The sequence below is a fragment of the Phoenix dactylifera genome, chromosome 6 (genome assembly GCF_051530095.1).
Source record: "Phoenix dactylifera cultivar Ajwa chromosome 6, Ajwa_hap1_PhDact_Kaust_v1.1, whole genome shotgun sequence".
Taxonomy (NCBI): domain Eukaryota; kingdom Viridiplantae; phylum Streptophyta; class Magnoliopsida; order Arecales; family Arecaceae; genus Phoenix; species Phoenix dactylifera.
Window position 1 is genome coordinate 22,829,191 of NC_143195.1, and position 8,043 is coordinate 22,837,233.

An 8,043-nucleotide genomic window follows, 5' to 3' on the forward strand; every position below is an offset into this window, starting at 1 on the left:
GTTCTGAATTGGCCAGTTTAACACGGTTCAGTATTCGTTGATTGAAATAGAATAAATTCAGAAAGAAATATAGTACTATAGAAATAATGGAATTCCAACTCTAATAGGATTCTCAAAGATCTAACACTTCATCGTACTAGACTAAAGGGAAAACAAGCAGAGAACGTGATGCATCATGGCCACCAAAATCAGTTCCACGAATCTTCGAAACAGAAGACATCACAACCAAAATACCAATATTCAATTCTCAGCTACTACTAAAACAGAAGAATTAGAAATAAGAAAACATAGATTTCCAGACTAGACAAAGGGAATCCAATCTAAGTGACATTTCTTCGACTCCATTAAAATAAACCAGAAGAAGTTAAATCAGAACCTAACATGATGCTTCAAGGGTCAGTGCAGACCAGATACATACAGATTTTTAACAAAAACACAAGGTATGACTTTCAAAATTCATTTTTCCCCTTAACTCTTCACCAATACTTAAACAAAAAAATAAAGTATCATTGGGAAGCACAGTACCACAGAACCAGCAGAATCCAAAAAGATTTCCAGAGAATCACTTCCTGATAGCATCTTTACAACTCCATTACTACTGAATCAGAACTGATTCAGGGAAGAAGAAGATACCCCACAACCACTGCAGTCAAACCCAAGTCGATCTCAATAAGAAACACAAGAAATCACATCCAAAATTCCATCTTTAAAACTCCAAATTCAAGATCAGAGCAACTTGGATCGGTCTAGAAGTCACCTGGATCACAGAGGGCATAGAACTCGTTAACATCTGAGACAAGAATAGATCAAGAAATCAGAAGAAAAGCACGGATAGTGATAGAAATGGGAATATCACACATTGAATAGACAAGAATACTATCTCATATTGAATGGAAAAAGGCTGTACAAGCAATATATAGAGCTAGGACTACACGATTATAGGCTAAAACTATGCGCTATACAAGGAATGTAAGCTGTAATGATGAACAAAGAAACAATAGCGGGAGGTGTGCAAGGAAACAACAGCAGGAGGTATGCTGGTTCATATATCACGTAATACTCCCCATCAAGTTGGAGCATGGAGGTCCGTAATGCCCCACTTGCAAAAAAAAATAATGAAAACTTTTGCTTGCATTGTATCATTTGGTCTACGTACCGGAACTGATAACATTCGATAATGGTATAACAAAAGAAAATTGATTTACGACTAATCAGTATCAATTATTTGATTGAATTTAAGGACGTTTTAAAGAAGAGAAAAAGTTCCATTCCACATTTATGTCACGTCCAAGAGCCTTCGTGAAAATATATGCTAATTGTTTAGAGGCAGGCACATAACAAGTGGTAACGAGACAGGCTCGAGGTTTTTCACGAACTAAGTGATAGTCAATCTCGATGTGTTTGGTGCGTTCGTGAAATACGGGATTACGAGCAATGTGAAGCGCAGCTTGATTATCACAATGGAGGAGCATAGGCTGGGGATGAGGTACTGCTAAGTCATGAAGAAGCATCTTGAGCCAAGTAAGTTCACATGTCGTCGTTGCCATGGTGTGATACTCAGCTTCAGCCGAAGAGCGAGAGATAGTATATTATTTCTTAGTACACCATGAAATGACACTATCACCCAACTTGATAAAGAAACCTGTGGCCGAACGACAAGTAGAATGACAACTTGCCCAATCCGAATCTGAATAAGCAGAGACTTGAAAATTGCAAGCAGAAGGAAAAAACAAACCATGGCCAGGTGTAGCCTTGAGATAAGATAAAATGTGAATGGCAGCAGTGTAATGAGGCTGTCGAGGATTCTGCATAAAATGACTGAGCACATTAACTGAATAGACCATGTCAGGCTGGTAATAGTAAGGTAAATGAGTGGACCAACAAGTTGACGATGGATATGGGGATCAGGAAGTCACCATCGATATCAAGAAGTTTCAAATGTTGCTCCATGGGAAAATGAGCAGGCCGTGAGCCCAAATGACCACTATCAGTGAGAATGTCAAGCAAATACTTTCGCTGGTTGATAAAAATACCATTAGGAGAGCGGGCGATCTCTAGACCAAGAAAGTATTTTAGAACACCAAGATCTTTGAGCTTAAAACGATCAGCCAAGAACGCTTGATGTGAGACCTAGCTTCAAGATCGTTACTCGCCACCAATATATCATCAACATAGATAAGTATAGCAGTAAATGACTTGCCGCGTGTCATAGTGAATAGGGAATGATCCGCCTTAGACTGAGAGAAATCCACAGTAAGAAGAACAGAAGAAAGTTTAGAATACCAATTATAGGAAGCTTGTTTGAGACCATAAAGAGATTTCGGTAAGCTACAAACTTTGGGCTTCCCCTTACTACAATACTTCTGGTGGTGGCTGTCATATGCACCTCTTCATCAAGGTCGCCATACAAAAATGCATTATTTACATCCAACTGGTGGAGATGCCAGTGGCGAGCAGGAGCAATAGCCAAAACACAACAAACAGTCACAAGCTTGGCAACCGGAGCAAACGTGTCATGGTAGTCAAGTCCCTCAATCTGTGTGTAACCCTTAGCAACCAAGTGAGCCTTATAACGTTCAATGGACCCATCAACACGAAATTTAGTTTTAAATATGCACTTACAATCAAGGGCTTTCTTACCAGGGGGAAGAGGTTCAAGGGTCCAAGTGTAATTGGCTTCAAGAGCAAGAAGCTCCGAAGTCATAGCATCACGCCAATGAGGGAACTGAACAGCTTGAGAGTAAGGTATGGGATCAACTGCTTTAGACATAGAGCAAAGGAATGAAATGGTTTGCAGAGAACTTATTGTAAAAAAGGAAATTAGCAAGAGGATGAACCGTACCTGAGTTAGACTGAGGAGAAGATGAGGCCATGTTGGGCTCTGGAGGTAAAGTGGGACAAATAAAGTCACAAAGACGAGCTGGGCGAGTGATGGTGCGCCGTGGTCGAGGAGGTGGTGTATTGATGATATGCCGTGATTGGGAAGATGGTGTTGGGCTGGTAGAGGGAGAGTCTACCACTTCAGGATGAGAAGATGCAGGAGGGTCATTAGAAGGTTGCCGAGGGACAGGTAATATGGATTCTGTGGAGGAGTTTGAAAGCAAGGAAAAATCCAAGGCAGGTAGGGGAAGCACAGGGTCAAAGGTGGCAGAATGCTTACTGTTTTGAAATGGAAAAACATGTTCAACAAAGGCAACATCACGAGATATGAGCATTTTCTTGGTTTCTAAATTGTATAACTTTATATGCTTTATGCCCAAAAGGATAACCAAGAAAAATATAAGGTGAGGCACGTGGCAAAAACTTATCTCGACGTGCATTAAGTGTCGAGCATAACAGAGTCAGCCAAAAACGCGTAGATGATCATATGAGGGGGTCGTCTAAAAAAGACATTCATAAGGCGTTATAAAGTTGAGACTTGGGGAAGGGGTTCGTTAAGCACATTAGCACCAGTAAGGATGCATTCACCCCAAAAGTAGAGTGGAAGATTGGCTTGGAAGTGTAGACATCGAGCAATATTGAGAAGATATCGATGTTTACGTTCAGCGCCATTCTATTGAGGTGTCTCAACACAAGTCTTCTCATGTATGATCCCATTATTGCAAAAAAAATTCTGAGTACGATGGGACAAAAACTCTTGCCCATTGTCCGTACGAATATGCTTAATTTTGCATTGAAAATGAGTTTGTACCATAGCATGAAAATTTTTAAGACATTCCAAAGTCTCAGATTTAAAATGCATTAAATAAATCCAAGTAACCCTCAAATAGTCATCCACGATAGTTAAAAAATAATGAGCACCAGTGTGTGAAGGTGTATGATAGCCACCCCAAATATCACAATAGATGCGTTCAAAAATGTCAAAACTCGTATTGCAAGCCAGAGGAAAAGGCAGTCTAGTGTGTTTACCACGAGCACAAATATCACAATGATCAATCTTATTTGAATAAACTAAAGACTTAGGTGAACGAGAATTTGAGGGATGACCGAAACGCTGATGCCAGAGGGATGACCGAAACGCTGGTGCCAAAGGGATGAAGGGGAAACACGAGTAGCATGAAAAGCTGAAGTAGGAACTAGCTTGCAGTAGTAGGCCCATCACGTTCCTCGCCCACTCCAATTAGCTTCCTCGTGGTTAGGTCAGGAAAAACACAAAAGGTGGAGAAAAATATGGCAACACAGTTAAGAGATTTGGTGATTTTGCTAATGGACAAAAGATTAAATTGAAAATTGGGCACAAAGAGCACATTATGAAGCATCAAAATAGTAGACAAATGGAATGTGCCGACATGGGAGGCAGGATCAACATCACCTGTGGGTAACTTTACTGGAGTAGGACGGCTCACTATTTTTGGCTTAGTGGAGATAGATTTTTGGTTAGACATATGGTCAGAAGCACCACTATCTATAACCCAATCAATAGAGCAATTAGAAGCCGAAGAACAAATAGGAACAATAGAATTACCAACAAAATTGGCTGCTGGTGGAGTAAGAAGGTCCATCAATTGTTTGTATTGCTTACTCGTAAGGCCAGGAATACCACTTTCAGATTGAGAAACAATCGGACCAGGGGACACATTGTTGGCAACTGGTTGTTTGCTTGATTCTATAAGCTGGTTTGGTTTGTTCTGATTCCAATGTGCTGGATAACCAATAATCCGATAGCAAGATTCACTACAAAAGAAGAAATAACTTTCGGCAGTTTTTTTTGTCTTTACCGACGCTTATAAGCGTCGGCGAATTTCCAGCCCACGCTTCACAAAATGTGGGTCAGACGTCGGGCAGGTGGGCGTAGGTCGGGTTTAACCCGACGCGTCAAAAAAGCGTCGTCGGTCTATCCCGACGCTTTTAAGCGTCGTTCCTTTTATAAGACTCCGACGCTTATAAGCATCGGCGAGGTGTAGGTCTATCCCGACGCTTTTAAGCGTCGTTCCTTTTATAATACTCCGACGCTTATAAGCGTCGGCGAGAACGTTGGTTACTTATAAGCGTCGTTAAAGGCGTGCCAGTTTACATTCCGGTTGCTTTTTCCGACGCTTATAAGCGTCGGCATTAAATTTTTTTTTAAAAAAAAATTTATAAAAGTAATTTTTAAATACTCTGTGTACATTAAATTCTAACAAAACAATAGAAACAAATACACTGAATCACATATATAACAAAATACGAGTCACAAACAAGAACTTTGATTACATCAAATATTATCATATTTGATTACATTGTACTTCAAAAACATTCTAAAAACATACAAGTCAAATTCCTAAGTACACAATCTACAATATGTATCAAGGGTCGGCATCATCATCTCTACGAGTAGATGAAGTATCATCAACCTACAAGAAAAAAAAATATTTTAGAAACTAAAAATACGAAAGTCATCACGCTCATACAAGAATACATTATAATTACATAAAATATTCAAATAGATTTAGTTATGTACCGGAGGAGCAAATCTTTGTAAAAAGGATGAAATATGGTCAAGCTGGTCCTGCAAAGATTGTATCTTCAACTCTTGGCTTTGCTTCAACTCCGCCATATCAGTCATATGACTCTGCCTCATCTCCTCTATCCTTGTCTCATAGACTGCTTTATCTGTGCCATCTCTGTCTTCAAACTACAAACCTCTGCAGTGCTAGTACCTTGTCTGGCATCTTGGGTATATCGGCTCACTGCAGACAGCTGAGTGGGGGTAACTCCGATACCGTAACCCCTCACGCGACCATAACGTTCTGGGCCCATCAATTCGGCATAGACCTGAGCCTCGATGCGACTGGCCGCGTCGGATGATGATGACTCCCCGATGCGCTCTGAAATAAGATTTGTAGCTCTTTCCTATATCTCTCTCAAAAAAACAAACAGTCACATTAATAATTTAAAAGAAGTAAAATTAATTAAAAAATTATGATAAAATAAAAAATGAATACATAATACATACAACTATATCTCTCGACTCGTCCCGGACAAAGCTGCCATCTCGGTGAGTGTGGGTCATCTTATAAAACTCTACCTCACCAGGCTCCCTTCCATGCTCTACTATCTACACATACGGAAAGTATATGGGCAAACTATATATTATGATACGTGCTATATGTTAGTAGAGTTTCAAATAGTTTCAAAAGAACTTACGAATTCATTTCTACGTCTCGCATAACTCTTCGAGCCTGAAGTATGAGGAACTGCTTGAGATGCTCGTGCAGCCAATATTAGAATATGTCTGCCAAAATAAAAGCACACAATATAATATGATTCAATGTATATATTTGCAATCTATATTAATAATAAAGATAATAGAGGATATTGAAACAATATACGTGACCTGTCCTCTTTCAGAAAACCAGTAATGAACAAGCTCCCTCCACTGCTGAGGGTATACATCAGGAGGAGTCACACGAGCAACCTCCTCCTCTGTCATACCTTCGCGCTTGAAGTCCGTCTTCAGTTTTGCTTTATATTCTTTCCATTTGCGATTGAGGGACTTTAGCACCCAATCATGGCTCTCTGGAGGGAGTACAAACTTACCCTACAACAAGATTCAGAATGTTATAATAATATTAAACATCTAAAATAAAATTATGATACTAAGCAAATTAATATACAGGAGGTGTCGAATTAAAAAGAATAAATTCAATTCATTACCTGTATAAGTCTAAGAAGCTCAACCTTATACGAAGGAAGCATGTCATTCCACTTCGTTAGTTGAGTGGACACAGCTGACCCTTGCGTGCAACCGATCCTAAAAAGCTTGATAGTAGACTTCCAGCTCTATTGATGGGCTGCCCCAATTCGTTACATTGGATGATAATCTTCTCACCCGGAGGAAGCTTCCACACATCCTTTGCTTGAGTGGGTCCCCGTCTCGTCCTCACCGTCCCTTGTCCATCTATTAAAATTAAATAAAATATGTCTTAAAAAGTTGAAGACAAATATGAACATAAAATATGAACTTTAAATCGAATTACCCTGGATCCGGAGCTCATCCTCCGGGCAATCAGCAGGAGGCTCGCGCTGAGATCCTGACTCGTGCTGCTGATGCTCACATGGCTGCTGGGACTTTAGGGACTGATCAGAAGTAGATCCCACCTGAGAATGTTGGAACTCCACATCTCTAAATCGTCTCCCTCGGGGCATATTGTTACCTGGTATGCACAAAAAAGAATCAATATTTGGATCCAAGCAGGTTTGACATTTCCGGCAAGTCCTGTCCTAAACCAATCTCAACTATTTTAACTAGAATATTCTCCGCATCCTTCACAGATTTTTTGATGCAGTCATTGACATTGAAACATGAAACTCCTTAAATTAAGTAAAGTACTTCTACTGGACATCTTGATGAAATATCAGTGCAAAGATTTTTTTTTTTTGTGAGGGAATAACACTGCAAAGACATACTTGAGAATTCAGTTCCTGGAATTAGTTAAATTCTGCTTTTGCAGGTTACCAGATGGTGCCTAACGACAACCTTTCGATATGAGTACAGTTACTACCTTGCACCAACTTTACCCTAGAATAATTACACTCCCTGTCACGATTGTCAAAGGGTGGCAAAAAAGTCCCACCACCTCAAGACTGATCCATGACAGACACAACAACAGTTCGATATGTAAAACCCTAAAATGGTTCTGGATGAGTTAGACCATTTAACACCATGGATTATTCAGACCTCAACCTGCATTATTTTCACACTAGAGCATTCATGGCTGCCCGAAAGACATCCTCAAGCAAAAGGATGAGCTTTGTTTGATGGAAGCATTTATTGTATTCAAGTAAGCAATGAAGATGCACTTCTTCCCATTCGCAACCTTAAATACTTTCTGTCCATATGACCTAATAATGCTCCTTTGTGCTAATATGAACAGTAAAGCTTTTATGCTAGTATGAATAGTAACAATGCTGTTAATGGTGAAAAACATTGACATGTTAACAAATATGTACAAGGATTAGATTTAACTTATCCAATTGTGGTCAACAACCACAAAAATGCACTCAGCACCTTCTGTATAAAATATAGCATAGCCCTCGATTTGCTGTCGTAGTTACCACTGT

At 39.7% G+C, this 8,043-nt stretch overlaps 1 long non-coding RNA gene across 1 annotated transcript; it reads right to left on the minus strand.

The window, feature by feature from the left end:
• Positions 1-6,196: 6,196 nt before the first annotated feature.
• LOC148703163 (uncharacterized) lies at positions 6,197-7,464 on the minus strand. The gene is made up of 3 exons (XR_016395733.1): positions 6,637-7,464; positions 6,317-6,520; positions 6,197-6,214 (listed from the first exon to the last, which is right to left on the minus strand). It is a non-coding gene; the product is annotated as an uncharacterized LOC148703163 (long non-coding RNA).
• Positions 7,465-8,043: the final 579 nt, after the last annotated feature.